Here is a 15,994-nt window from a genome sequence, read left to right on the forward strand (position 1 = left end):
CTATAGCAATTAGACTTCAATTTATGTTTCAACACGCACATATGATATAAGCAAAATAACTAATGTTTGGGGTGTGAGGTTACCACAAATATACACTGAGTTGAAGCCCCAATTTTGGCATCATTTATCCTTTTGCTATCCGTGCAGCCTTCTCAGTGACTGAGCTCAAACTGCACATATACGTGTGCCAATATCAACATCCCAGCTAATCCTGAAGTGTAAGATCCAGCGATGTCTTGCAAAATATAACAAAAAACCTACAGAATTTGAAATTCTTCGGTCACATCTTATTAAGTTCTATGTGATGTAATGCAGATCTTATAAAATTTACATATGTTGCTTCATTGGCTTCCTTTCAAAAATCTACAAATATCTTCAACGTAGTAAGGATGAGCACATAGCTTTCAATCAAATCGAACCCAAGTCTGAATTAATAACATCTCTCCTTCTAGCTCAATGATACAGTGTAAACTTGATGTAGCTCCAAGTTTCCGTTAAGCCAAAGGAAAACAAATCTAGGATTTTCCAACTCTACCGTCACCAAGGTTTAATTTTTGGAATTCTAAGCACCCATGTACTAGTAAGGTCACTTCTCAGGTTTAGGTATAAAGTCATTCCTACTTGTAGGTTATTTTGTTAAAGATGCAATTGTTGCTTTAATCTGAAGAAATTTCCTATCAATAAAATTAATTAATTACAAGAAAATAATGTTGCATTAATTTAGCCTCAGAATTTGCAACAGCTTACTTATACAATTATTTATTTCAGTCGTCTGTAGAAATAATGAAACTGAAAATCCTGGTAGCCCTAGCTATTCATCAAAGAATACATGCAAGACAACTCCAGTTTCAAGAAACAGAGGCTAAATATTGTTAATATTAAATCCATGTTAATATTTGTGAATGGCCACAGGTTGTGCTCCAGAGTGCTTTATGTCTCTGCGGTGTTTAGGCAGATAAAAGCACAAATACATTGATATTGCCTGAAGCAAAGTACAAACTGGTATTGGACTCCTACTTATCAAGCAAAACAAATATTTATAACACTGATTGATAGTTTCAATTTATTTGCTGTGTCTTCTATACTTCATGGTTCCTATACAGGTGACAAAGCCTTGTCCTATAACAAGTGAAAATAGGTTTGAAATATGAATAAAGTTCATGACAAGGTAGAACATAAGTGGAATGTGAACCAAAAGTAGTTTTTGTTTCACATACTGTAACAGTAACTGAAAAGAGAGAACAAGGTTTAATTGCATACTGTCATACCATTATATTATAAAAGCATCTAAATGATGAATGCATTCTACTGTAAATAAACAAAGTTACACTTAAAATAGTGCAGCATTTTATGCTGAGTTTAAGAAGACTATTCAACAGCAAGTGAATGGATGGTTGAATTTGCAAACTACATAAAATAAACGCACATGGACATTCTTCTCAGCATCACTAATATTAACTGTATGTTTGTAAGCCTTAAAAAATTATATGGAACTATTTAGCCAATTGCAGCAATTAACTAATTTGGATTTAAGATTCTCTTTTTGCACTCAGTGCTTTTCATTATTTTTTAAAGTGACAAATATTGACTGCAGCAGACCCACTGCAGTAAGATTGAAGTTTATCTCATATTTTATTCAGAGTCCAAGGTTTCTCATTACACCAAATTACAAATAATCGTTAGTTCCATGTTCTGTATCCTAATCTGATAGTGTTGATAGAAGCCATATTTTTTTGAAAAGGACCTACCACTTGTAAGATATAGGACACATAAAAATCATTGGAACATATTTATAGAATTATCATCTTGGATAGTTGTATTTTCTGTTTTATAAGCAAAACTATATGTTGTGATGGAATCTGTGGTTTCAAAACTGCCATTTTTTTTGAGACAGCCTTAAGGAAAAGGGAAACCAAGAAAAGAAATTGAAAATAGAAACAGAGAAAGGAAACTGACTCTCTAGTTTCAAAAGAAACCAAAACTTCTGGGCAGACAAAACTGGTTAAGGCTATATAAAGGAACACAGAACCATCCAAGCACAGTAATTTAAGTCGATGAGTCTAGTGGCAAGCTGAAAAAGACAGAGGCTAGATCCAGAAGCTGAGAATACGCAGAGATAGTTGCTGCAGCTATTTCTGTTACTTGAAGATAGTATTGGCAGATCTACAATCATAAACAGAGTTGAGGAAGCACTGCAGACATGTGCAGACCACGCCTGTGGAACTGGTTGGTTGTGCATTGCTGTTGGCTGGGGATCAGGTAATTCTTCGTAAGGAAGACAAAGTTTTGGAGGACTTTTTGACTGAGTTTGATGACCATACACTGAGTAGATGGCTGAGCCAATTCGTAAGATCTGTTTCAGTTGTATCTGCCATTTAATGGGTAATTTATAGTTTATAATCAACCACAATTTGCCTGTTAATTCATGTTTAACATGTTGATTCTGGGTGTTAGAATATAGGTGGTTAGCTAAGATTGTAGTGTTTGCTTTGTTTGACTCTTGTACGGTAAAAATTCTTGTTCCAAACTGTGGAATCTTATGGCTTCATTCTTTTAGAAAATAACTGGAATTTTGAATTTCTTAATTATTTTTGAAAAAGAAGTTACTGGTCTCTACTGAGATTATAACAAAATCCAATTTAAAAACATTCACTGTCAAAGTAACAGTGAGTCTAATAATTTTCACCGTTATTTATCCATAAATGGTACAGCAACTTCAGGCACAGGGAAGACGCTTTGTTATTTAATGTGGAGATCAAAAAGTTGATATCCAAGAAATGGGCCCCTGCCTCTGTCTTTGCAAAAATGACATTGCACTGTCTGGCGCACCATTGGCATGTATTGAATAGTGTGAAATTCCCATGTTTGCATGGTGGATATGAACCAAACTCGCCACAGGCAGTTAAGTCTTGTCCATTCTAGTCTAAGTACCCCTCAACAATGTTAATTACTGCTGATCAACTTCTCTGGTAGTGAGAACTAACTATGACAAGTATGGAATGTTATTCCATCAGATTTTAAATTGTTTTTAGGAGATTTTAAAATCGTCAAATGTAAACTTTTATTTTACTTTTTTCTTGCTTTTAATCCAATCTTCCTTTCCAACTCTCTTTCCATACTTGATATAACATTGAATTCACCCTCTTTCATGTGCACTTCCTTCTCAGTCCTTGCATTGTTTATTTCACAAACCTTCAATCTAATTGGATAAGGAGGTACAGTTGCTTGCCTCGTTCACTTATGTCCCAGATGCCTTGTTTCCCTTACTGCGCCATTATTGGCTCACATGCAGCTACCTGCCATGCAAAAAAACTGAAACCTATCATGCAAGGGCAGGTCAAACCTAACGGCAGACTCTGTCAGATGCCCGCACAGCAAAATATGGCCCATTATCTTTTTAATCCATTTACCAGGTCAAACTCAAGGAAAGATTGGCAGCCTGTTAAAATAGTTTACCTGCTCAATCATAACTACCTCAAGCATTACTATAATTGACTGTGGATCCCACAAGAGATAGGAAGTATTTTTTCATTGAAATACTCCAGCAAAACTGCTTTGACATTTTTAAGTAGATCATGGGGAGGGTTTCCCGGTCGGCGAGTTGGGGGGTGGGGGGGCCTGCTCGCCGATACGGAACTCCCGGCATCACCCCTCATCATTTCCATTTTCAGGTCGGTGGGGCACACAGCCGAATCAGCTGTGTGCCCGCCAGCCCGTCAACGGCCTATTGAGGCCATTAATAAACCAGTTTAGGTCATTGACAGGGCTGCCCGTCCAACCTTAGGGTTGGCGGGTGGGCCAGGAGCCCTCGCGGGCTTAAGAAAAAGCATGAAACCTCATGCACGGGCGGGATGAGGTTTCATGAGGGTTTACAAATATTTAACAAAGGTTCCAGTGAAAGTGATGGACATGCCCCAAGTCACGACAGTGTCACATGAGGGGATATGTCAGGGAAATGTGGATATAATTTGCTTGCCATTTTTAAATTTGGAGCCGATCTCCCTGAGGCAGCACTTAGTCTCCGGGAGATGAGTGCGCTCTTTCGCACGCATGAGCGAAAGAGTGCACTCTCGGCTGAGGGAATCTGGCCCCCCCGCTCGCACAGGGAGCGCATAGCGCTTCCTGGCGGACGTCACGCTGGGCAGGCCTTAATTGGCCCGCCCATGTAAAATGGCAGCACACCCCCGATTGGGGCTGCCGATCGGAGGCACGCCTACCTGCGCCTGCTCCTGCACTCCCCCCATCCCCGACGGTGGGGAAAATTTTATATCAATCATAACAACATTTACAGGATTGTTTAGTAAAGATTTTTATCACTTGACCTTTATTAATCAGGGTAATTTTTAACTTTGAGTGCAGAAAATCAGTGGTAGCAGATTTCTTTTTAAAACAAGTGGCATTACAGTGCACCTAAAACTTTAGTACAATCTTTGCATTATTTGAAAAATGCTTCTTGAGAAGGAAATAAAGGAAACAAAGTGGTAGCTTTTAAACTTTACAGCCAGCTGGCTGGTGGAGCACAGTGACCACCAACCCCACCCCCCACCCTGCTGCCCCCACCCCACCCGTTTCTATTGGTTGGAGACTAGGGGCCAGATTTTTGCTCCAGAGGTGGGTAGCTTGAGTTGGGAAATTCTCCAGCTTGGCGCACCCGCCTCGGGAAAAAGTGCCCCAAATGGCATGATTTATGGAGGAGTGCAGGTGAGAGATCGAGTCAGCACCATCACTCCTGGACGCAGATTGGTGGTGGCTACAGGAGCTGCCAAATGCCGAGGTGGGCCATTTAAAAGGCCCACTTCAGTTCTCTGTAACTTAATCCCAATTGTTTTCTTACGCATGAGGCCCTCTAGCCCTTACCCTGAAAGCCACCTCCACCTAGTCCCAATGACCATACATGCAAACTTATGCCAATCCAAACTCTCCCTCCATGCCCAATGACTCCTCATACCCTCCATACTAACCCATGACCTCCACCCCCCCCATGGCCCTTATAGCCCCTATTCCAACTTATTAGCCCCAACCCACCCCCATAACAACTTAGTGCAAACTCATGCCAACACCTCACCCACTTGCCACCAACCACCTTTTGCCCTTCCACCCTCCATGCCAACTCACTCAGTATCCACCATTGACAAGCCTCAGAAGCTATGCTGAGATGGAATAAAATAAAGTTCCAAATGTCTATACAGACTTAACTGTATAAAACAAAGTCCAATTCATATTCAATACACTTAAATCCCCTAAGTACTTAATCCCTTGTATAAAAATTGTATTCATAACTCCACATCAAATACAGCAACGCTTTAATAACTTCTTTGATCTGTCAAATCAAGCCGTGAACTTACAACCACCAACACCACCCCCCAACCACTGTGATTATGATTGACTGCTATCCACAATCTATCATTAATAATGCTATAATGATAGCACTTTTGTTTATGTCAACAAACAGCTATTGAAACTACTAGAACAGTTTTTTGTCAACTCTCAAACACATGGAGGCAGTTTTTTTTTCAATTTTCAAAGGGCTGGCCATTTAAATAACTTGATAGTTTGGAGATTCTACATACCTTATCACCTTCAAGAGCATTTATGACCTCTCTGAAGATTTTTAACTCCGACACTTCAGGGTAAGACCCTTGCTGCAGCGGAAATTGGGTCTGTTTGAACTCAGCACTAAGCTCAAAATGGCCCAGCTGATTTGGGGTTTCCCTCGTCTGAGAGTTACATCCCACCCCCTTTTCCCTACCGGCAAAAATGGGATTTGTCGGGAAATTGGGGCGGGACTTCCAGATCCAGGTCTTGTCCACCATTTTTAAAGGTCCCTGAATGCATGAGCCTGCAAAATTCCATCCACAGGTGTTTAACACATGGAAGCTGAAGACTCTAAACATGCGTCCCACTGCAACTTGCTAGTTTTGTGGCTGCGCATTATCAGGTGGTTGCGCCTGCCTGCAGGGAAATGGAGGCAAAGTGAGGAAAGTGAGTCCAGGCTAGCAACGATCTGCAGTATTTTTCTGGAGCTATGAGGGGCACAACCTTCTGGTTTTGCACAAATTTAACTTGGAAAAAGTTTTAGTGCTGCTTCTGGCCATTTGCAGGTTACTGCTTAATTTGCCGAATGGCTAGAGACACGAGTGAATAGTGTGCAATGAATGCTCCCACCATGTCACCTTAACACTGTAATCAGGGTCCTAATTAGGTCATAGAATCCCAATTTTCATAATAAAGAGGCCTACCATCTGAAATCGGCAGGTGCTTTTTGTGCTGATGGGAAGGTTCTTTAAAAATGGCACAGTCAGTGTAGTAGTGCCAATTTGAGGACATTACCTCATTAATAATGCCAATTTCAGCTGGTTAAAGTCAGTCCCAACACAATGAAAGTCACCAAATTAAACAATAAGACAACTTATTTTAACTTTAGGTGTTGGTGGAAAACAGGTGGTAGCAGCATGGTTGCCCATTAGGCTCTCCGCCTGACTTCCCTTGCCATTGGAGTCAACAGCAAGGAAAATCAGGCAGGTTGCATGATGGCTGGCCAATCTGCCACTGCCCATTTTCAATAACACTGGCAAAATTTAAAATCAGCCCCATTATAGCAAATTGAGAAAAGAAATATTCAAGAAAGTACCATGCATTATAGAGCTTTAGGGTCTGCTGAGTTCACTATAGTTTATAACCTTTACCAGATACAGCATTTTCCAGGAAGCTATCATTTCAGGTTTTATCATGTGATTCCCTGTATCTTTAGATCCTAGGTCTTAAAATGATGATGATGCAAATCATCCCATACAGAGCTTTGAAATTCAAACATCAACAATAAGAAAATGAAAATTTGCTATCTGAAGTGTTTTGTACGTGATAACAAATATCTGTAATTTAAGGCACTAATCCTCATGGTTCTGCTAATAAATGTGACTGAACTAAGCTTTCCTCTCTTGGTATACAATATCAAAACTGCTCAATGCAACAACTCTTTCAGGTCAGTTACATTAATTCATTTCACTGCAGTTCATCATCATGAGGCAGTGTGCAAACAAACATACTCAGAATAATACTATATAATGTTTTGGATATTCAACTTACAAAGGAATTTTTCTTAAATACCACATGCCACAAGTTATAAATATACTTTACTTGACCACATTCCACAAAATTCTTCATGTGGTAACAGCGAACAAGGTAGTATTTAGTAACGCTTATTTATAGAAATGAATAAATATCTGGAAGATAAGTGTTCAGTGTGGCTGGTGAAATTGTTCACATTGTAATAAGACCTGAAAATACTAAATAAGCATTTCAATCAAACTTTTGGAGAAGCATGCATCTCTGAGGTAATTTTATCTTTTTATATATAAATCTTACAAGGTAAAAACAGTCCTGAACGTATATCCACACACAAGCATACATACCTTGTTATATGTAAAACAAAATTTAAAACCATCTATGCTATCATTCTACAAAGTGCACACATGCAGAGCAAAGGAAGGAATAACAGCTCAAAACATTTTGTACTTTAGCACAAAAATAGAAAGGTTATACTCTGAAAACAATCTAGTAGCAAGTATTGTGTGACATTGCTGGTTTAAGCTGACTAATGTACTTTGAATGTATTGACAGAAATACTGTTAGGCATTTTTTTTTTAAATATTAGAAAGAAGAACAATGTCTGTACCTTGAACATGTACAACTACTCAAAATGCCAAAAATCTTGTCAAAAATATATGGTTACAAACTGCAAGTATACAATTTTTAAAAACTAATATGGCCTTCAAAACGTAAAGTTGTATTAAATTTCTTGCAAAGAAGTGTTGGTCTTCCTTGAATTTTTAATCAATTTAATTCTGAAAGCACTGTGATGTTAAGAGCAGATTTGTGCATTCCCTTTTCACTTAGCTTATTACAGCATTGCTCAAAAAATGAATACTGACTGTATATATGTATAGTAGGTTGGCATAATTAGTCTTAAAATGTGAGTAAAAACAGCTAATTGACAAACATGCAAGAAACATGAACCATAATTCTCTTACTCATCTGATTAGGACTGTAATGCAGAGAGAGAGAAAAATGTGTTAAAAATTCATAGTAGACCAATATTTCCCTTCATGACATACAAAAAGCCCTATGAATGCAATGCAAAGCATCCATGATGTCTTCTTCCAAAAGACAACCTCTAAGGAAGTATTCTCTTCTGTTAGGTATTTTTTAGTGGGAAAATATGTGCATAAGTTGAGGAATGCCACTTTACTTTCTTTCACTGGCAATAATCAACAATAATCAACAGAGGAAAATATAGCCCTAAATCTTTTAGACTTAAGAGTTAAGTACATTAAGTAATACCCATTTTTCATTGTACTCAGTTTAAACAAAAATGTCATCAAGCTACAAAAATATGTGAGCAAGGTCTCCCTGAACTAACTCAACTTTTTCTTATTAATGAAATAGAGCCATAAGAATTTTTTTCTTTCCCTCTCCCCTCCCTTTGTACAATAGAATAATTCAAGCTTTCAAGCACAATCCTTGGCAGCTAGTAGTGTATAATATAAACACAGGCAAAAGGTAAGGCAGCTGTTAGATTCTACAAATAAATTCAGGTCAGATGTACATCTTCCAATGTTGCTCATTTCCAAAATTGTAGGGCACAAACTGGTGACAGGAAACAGATCAGGGAATTCTTCAAAAGGGGCCAGTGAAATCAGACTGCAGTGTCTCTGAGTGTCAAGTCTTGCAGGATGTATGACTTTCCAAAGTCTTCTTCCTTATTCTCAACAGGAAAAGTAGCACAAGAGCTTCTGCAATGACCACAAAGAATTTGAGTGACACCACTCATGTTTTAAGTGTAAAATTCTAAAAGTATTACAAGAAAACCGTAGGCTTTTATTTTTACTTCTGTATCAAATGAAGATTTTTAATGGATCAGAAATGTTATGGTCCTTAAACCCCTCTCCCCTGTCCCCTACACCCTCACTTCCAACAATAATTGTGAGAAGTGCATGAACTTCTTTGTCACGAAGATCAAGCCCATCTCACCAGCTGCCTCTGCCACATCCTTCACTTCCATTAGCCAACTGAGGCAAACACCCTCTAAAACTACCTCCTGGCTAGCCCTGAACTCTCATCTTTCTCAGTTTCTTTCTCATCTCCCCTCATGCCCTCTCTGAGCTCCTCTTGTCCATGAGACCCACGTCCTGGCTCCATCGATCCTATTCCCACTAAACTGCTGATCACCGAACTTTCCCTCCTGGTCCTATGTTAGCTGATATTGTCAACGGTTCTCTCTCTTCAGGCATTGTTTCTCTTTCCTTTAAACCTGCCCTCTTCTCAAAAAAAGAACATTTTTGACCCCATTGTCCTTGAAGGCACCATCCCATCTCCAACCTCTCTTTCCTTTCCAAAGTCCTTGAATGTGTTGTCCCCTCCCAAATCTGTTCCCATCTTTCCCAGAACTCCATGTCTGAATCCCTCTATTCAGGTTTATGTCCCTACCACAGTAATGAAATAGCTCCTGTTAAAGTCACAAATTACATCTTATTTGACTGTAACAAAGTCCTTGAATGCTGGGAAGAGTGTCCTACAGTCAGCATCGCGGTGAAGCAGTCTGGGAAGAGTGTCCTGCAGTCAGCTCTTGTTGAAAATAACAAGATTGACATCACAAGACAGCGCGAGAGAGCAGTAGGGAGATCAGAACCAGTGCGAGTGCGGGGAATCTTCAGAAAGTGACATCAGCACAAAGGTGAAAGCTGATTGGTGAATAGTGGGTAAGTATTTTTCTCTAGTTTAAAATAGATTAAGCTAAGGAAAGGTAAGAGTTCTAGTTTTTATTTAAAGTACATAAATAATTTAACATTTCTTTACTGTATTTAACTTAAAGGAGTTTTTTTTTTTCAAACTAGAGGCATGGCAGGGCAGCTCAGTTCCGTGTTATGTACCACCTGCAACATGCGGGAAGTCCTAGACGCTCCTTGCGATCTGACCAACCACGTGTGCAGGAAATGCCACCAGCTGCAGTTACTTGAGCTCCGAGTTTCGGAGCTTGAGTGGCAGCTGGAGGCACTGAGTGCATCTGCAAGGCTGAGAGTTTCGTGGATAGCACGTTTTTAGACGTGGCCACCCCACAGCTTACGGGAGTGCAGACAGAGAGAGAATGGGTGACCATCAGTCAGAAAAAAGGTGTCAGGTAGGTAATCAAGAAATCCCCAGGGTACATCTCGCTCAAGAACCATTTTTCGGTGTTGGAAAACAGCGAGAGTAACGGTTCATCTGGGGAGTACAGCCATGCTCATGGCTCAGCTGCACAGTGGGGGGACGAAAAAGAGGGGAAGAGCAATAATGGTAGGAGACTCAAAAGTAATGGAAACAGGCAGGTGTTTCTGCAGCCATAGACGTGACTCCAGGATGGTATGTTGCCTCCCTGGCGCCAGGGTCAAGGATGTCACCGAACGGCTGCAGGGCATTCTAAAGGGGGAGGGCAAACAGACAGAGATCGCGGTACATACTGGTACCAACGACATAGGTAGAAAGAGGGATGACGTCCCGCAAGCAGAATTTAGGGAGCTAGGAAGCAGATTAAAAAACAAGGCCTCAAAAGGTAGTAATCTCTGGATTGCTTCCGGTGCCATATGCTAGTGAGTATAGAAATAGGAAGTTAGTCCAGATGAATGCGCGGCTGGAGAGATGGTGCAGGAGGGAGGGCTTTAGATTTCTGGGACATTGGGACCGTTTCTGGGGGCAGTGGGAGCTGTACAAGGCGGATGAGTTGCACCTGAACCGGAATGGAACCGACATCCCTTTGCGGAGGTTTGCTAGTGTTGCTGGAGAGGGTTTAAACTAACTTGGCAGGGCGATGGGATCCTGAGAGGAGGTTCATCAAGGGGAAATGCACAGCCAAAATTAGAAGAGAGAGCAAGTGAGTCTGGAAGGCATAGAAATTATAGGCCAGTTAAGGCACAAGGGGGTTTGCCAAGGTTGGATGTTATTTATTTTAACACAAGGAGTCTGACAAATAAGGCAGATGAGTTGAGGGCACAAATTAACACATGGAAGTATGATGTCATTGCTGTCACAGAGACATGGTTGAGAGAGGGGCAGGATTGGCAGCTCAATATTCCAGGATATAGGGTCTTCAGGCGAGACAGGGAAGGAGGTAAAAGAGGAGGGGGTGTAGCAGTTTTGAGTAAGGAATAAATTACAGCAGTAAGGAGGCAAGACATATTAGAAGGCTCCTCAAATGAAGCCACATGGGTAGAACTTAAAAACAAAAAAAGAGCAATAACATTGCTGGGAGTGTACTATAGGCCCCCAAACAGTCAGAGAGAAATAGAAGAGCAGATATGTAGACAAATTTCAGAGAAGTGTAAAAATAATAGGGTAATAATAGTGGGGGATTTCAACTTCCCCAACATTAACTGAGTTAGTCATAGTGTGATAAGTTTAGAGGGAGCGGAATTCTTAAAATGCATCCAGGAGAGCTTTTTAAGTCAGTATGTAGAGAGTCCTACAAGAGAGGGGGCGGTCCTGGACTTAATTTTAGGGAATAAAGCCAGGGAAGTGGTAGAGGTATCAGAGCAGGAGCATTTTGCAGATAGTGATCATAACTCCATTAGATTCAAGGTTGTTATGGAAAAGGACAAGGATGGGCCAGAAATCAGAGTTCTAAATTGGGGGAAGGCCGATTTTAATAAGACCAGATATGATTTGGCCAGAGTGGACTGGGAGCAGCTACTTTTAGGTAAATCTGCGTCAGAGCAGTGGGACGCATTCAAGAAGGAAATAGGGAGAGTACAGGGCCAACATATTCCAGTAAAGACAAAGGGTGGGATCAACAAATCCAGGAAACCCTGGATGTCGAGGGATATATAGGATTGGATAAACAGAAAAAGGGAAGCTTATGGCAGATACCGAGGGCTCAAAACAGCTGAAGCCCTAGAGGAGTATAGAATGTGTAGGGGGGAACTTAAAAAGGAAATTAGGAGAGCAAAAAGGGGCATGAAAAAACATTGGCAGGTAAAATAAAGGAAAATCCAAAGTTATTTTACAAGTACATTAAGAGGTAGAGGATAACTAGGGAAAGAGTAGGGCCCATTAAGGACCATAATGGTAATTTGTATGTGGAGCCAGAAGATGTAGGTAGGGTTCTAAATGAATACTTTGTGTCGGTGTTCACAAGCGAGAGGGACGATGTGGGTATGGAAATCAGGCAGAAGGGCTGTGATATAATTAAATAAATTAGCATAGAAAGGGAGGTGGTTCTAAGTGGTCTGGCAGGCTAAAAGTAGATAAATCTCCAGACCTGGGTGAAACGTATCCCAAGGCCGTTGGGTGAGGCAAGGGAGGAGATAGTAGGACGCTGGCAATAATTTTCAATACCTCTCTGGCCACAGGAGAGGTGCCAGAGGACTGGAGGACAGCCAATGTGGTACCGTTATTCAAGAAGGCAGGAAGGGATAAACCAGGGAACTGCAGGCCAGTCAGTCTAACCTCAGTGGTGGGGAAACTATTGGAAGTAATTCTGAGGGATAGAATTAATCTACACTTGGAGAGGCAGAATCAAGGACAGTCAGCATGGTTTTGTTAAGGGGAGGTCATATTTGACCAATTTGATTGAATTTTTTCAAGAGGTGACCAGGTGTGTAGATGAGGGCAATGCATTTGACGTAGTCTACTTGGGCTTCAGCAAGGCTTTTGATAAGGTCCCGCATGGGAGACTGATAACGAAGGTAAGAGCCCATGGGATCCAAGGCAATTTCACAAATTGGATCCAGAATTCACAAATTGGATCCAGAATTGGTTGAGTGGCAGGGAGCAGAGGGTGATGGTTGAGGGGCGTTTTTGTGACTGGATGCTTGTGTCCAGTGGGGTTCCACAGGGATCGGTGTTGGGTCCCTTGCTGTTTGTGGTATATATAAACAATTTAGACTTGAATGTAGGAGGGTTGATCAGTAAGTTCGCAGATGACACAAAAATTGGTGAGGTGATAAATAGTGAGGAGGATAGCCTTAGATTACAGGAGGATATAGACGGGCTGGCCAGATGGGCTGATCAGTGGCAAATAGAATTTAATCAGGATGTGTGAGGTGATGCACTTGGGCAGGACAAACAAGGCATGGGAATACACAATGAAAGGTAGGACCCTGGGAAGTACCGAGGATCAGAGGGACCTTGGTGTGCATGTCCACTGGTCCCTTAAGATAGCGGGGCAGGTAGATAAGGTGGTTAAGAAGACATATTGGATACTTGCCTTATTATTAGCCGAGGGATAGAATATAAGAGCAGGGAGATTATGCTGGAACTGTATAAAATGCTGGTTAGGCCACAGATAGAGTATTGCATGCAGTTCTGGAATCCGGATTATTGGAAGGATGTGATTGCACTGGAGAGAGAGTGCAGAGGAGATTCACCAGGATGTTGCCTAGGCTGGAGAGTTTTACTTCTGAGGAGAGATTGGATAGACTGGGGTTATTTTCCCTGGAGCAGAAGAGATTGAGGGGAGGACATGATTGCGGTGTATAAAATTATGAGGGGCATATATAGGGAAGACAGGAAGGAGCTTTTCCCCTTGGTGGAGGGATCAATAACCAGGCAGCATAGATTTAAGGTAAGGGGCAGGAGGTTTAGAGGGGATGTGAGGAAGGATTTTTTCATCCAGAGGGTGGTGGGAATCTGGAACTCATTGCCTGAAAGGGCGGTAGAGACAGAAACCCTCATAATATTTAAGAAGTATTTGGATGTGCACTTGCGATGCCATGGCATACAAGGCTATGGGCCTAGTGCTGGAAAATGGGATTAGAATAGTTGGGTATTTGTCTGACCAGTGCAGACTCGATGGGCCAAAGGGCCTTTTTCTGTGCTGTAGACCTCTATGACTCTAAAGTAAACTTTTCCCCCTTGTCCTTCTTGATGTATCTGCAGCCTTTGACACAGTTGACCACACCATCCTCCTCCAATGCCTCTCCACTGTTGTCTAGATGAGTGGGACTCCTCTCACCTACTTCCATTCTTATCTATCTAATCGTGGCCAGAGTAACACCTGCAAATGGTCTCTCTTCCTGCTCCCACACTTACCTCCAGTATCCCCCAAGGATTTATCATTGGCCTCATTCTACTTCTCATCTACACGCTGCCCCTCAAAAACACAGCATTATTTTTCACATTTACGTTGACGACACCCAGCTCTACCTCCCACCACCTCTCTTGAAGATTCCACTTTTGCTAAATTATCAGACAGCCAATCCGATATTCATTAATGGATGAGCAAAAAACACCTCGAATTAATTATTTGCTCTCTGCTCTGGACTCTGATCCCTAGTTACCAAATCTATCCCTCTCCCTGGCAACACTCTGAAATTAAGCCAGTCTATTTGTAACTTTGATGTCACATTTGACCCAGAGATGAGCTTCTTACCTCATATTCACACCATCACTAAGACAACCCTTTCCCACCTCCTTAACATTGCCCAACCATCTCTGTCTCAAAACAAAAGCAGAATTACCTGGAAAAACTCAGCAGGTCTGGCAGCATCGGTGGAGAAGAAATCAGTTAACGTTTCGAGTCTTCATGACCCTTTGGCAGAACTGAGTATAGTTAGGAGAAAGGTGAAATATAAACTGGTCTAAGGTGGGGGGGCGGGGGGAGAGAGAAGTTGAGGGTGTGGTGATTGTGGAGATAAGCAAGCAGTGATAGGAGCAGATAATCAAAAGATGTCACAGACAAAAAGATCAAAGAGGTGTTGAAGGTGGTGATATTGTCTAAGAAAAGTGCTAATTAAGAATGGAAGTCAGGATACTCAAGGTACAGCTCTAGTGGGGGTGGGGTGGAAAGACTAACAAAGTTTTAGTTTTAGATTTAAAAATAATGGAAATAGGTGGGAAAAGAAGAATCTATATAAATTATTGAAAAAAAAGGGAGGGGGGAGAAACGGGGTGGGGATGGGGGGAGGGGGAGTTTAAGATCTAAAGTTGTTGAATTCAATATTCAGCCCGGAAGGCTGTAAAGTGCCTAGTCGGAAGATGAGGTGCTGTTCCTCCAGTTTGCGTTGGGCTTCACTGGAACAATGCAGCAAGCCAAGGACAGACATGTGGGCAAGAGAACAGGGTGGAGTGTTAAAATGGCAAGCGACAGGGAGGTTTGGGTCTTTCTTGCGGACAGACCGCAGGTGTTCGGCAAAGCGGTCACCCAGTTTGCGTTTGGTCTCTCCAATGTAGAGGAGACTGCATTGGGAGCAACGAATGCAGTAGACTAAGTTAGGGGAAGTGCAAGTGAAATGCTGCTTCACTTGAAAGGAGTGTTTGGGCCCTTGGACGGTGAGGAGAGAGGAAGTGAAGGGGCAGGTGTTGCATCTTCTGCGTGGGCATGGGGAGGTGCCATAGGTGGGATTTGAGGAGTAGGGGTTGATGGAGGAGTGGACCAGGGTGTCCCGGAGGGAACGATCCCTACAGAATGCCGTCAGGGGGGGTGAAGGGAAGATGTGTTTGGTGGTGGCATCATGCTGGAGTTGGCGGAAATGGCGGAGGATGATCCTTTGAATGCGGAGGCTGGTGGGGTGATAAGTGAGGACAAGGGGGACCCTATCATGTTCCTGGGAAGGAGGAGAAGGCGTGAGGGAGGATGCGCGGGATATGGGCCGGACACGGTTGAGGGCCCTGTCAACGACCGTTGGTGGAAAACCTCGGTTAAGGAAGAAGGAGGACATGTCAGAGGAGCTGTTTTTGAAGGTAGCGTCATCAGAACAGATGCGACGGAGGCGAAGGAACTGAGAGAATGGGATGGAGTCCTTACAGGAAGCGGGGTGTGAGGAGCTGTAGTCGAGGTAGCTGTGGGAGTCGGTAGGCTTGTAATGGATATTGGTGGACAGTCTATCATCAGAAATTGAGACAGAGAGGTCAAGGAAGGGAAGAGAAGTGTCAGAGATGGACCATGTGAAAATGATGGAGGGGTGGAGATTGGAAGCAAAATTAATAAATTTTTCCAGGTCCCGACGAGAGCATGAAGCAGCAC

General features: G+C 42.0%; 1 protein-coding gene across 1 annotated transcript in view; it reads right to left on the reverse strand.

Moving 5' to 3' along the window:
* Positions 1-7,328: 7,328 nt before the first annotated feature.
* The window catches only part of LOC144688549 (junctophilin-2-like), a 136,719-nt gene continuing 128,053 nt past the window's right edge, over positions 7,329-15,994 (reverse strand). The window contains exon 6 of the mRNA XM_078555274.1: positions 7,329-8,792. The gene's annotated coding sequence lies outside the window, so the exon portion shown is untranslated. The remainder of the gene's footprint in view (positions 8,793-15,994) is intronic.

This window comes from Cetorhinus maximus, chromosome 13, assembly GCF_964194155.1.
Source record: "Cetorhinus maximus chromosome 13, sCetMax3.hap1.1, whole genome shotgun sequence".
In the NCBI taxonomy this organism is placed as follows: domain Eukaryota; kingdom Metazoa; phylum Chordata; class Chondrichthyes; order Lamniformes; family Cetorhinidae; genus Cetorhinus; species Cetorhinus maximus.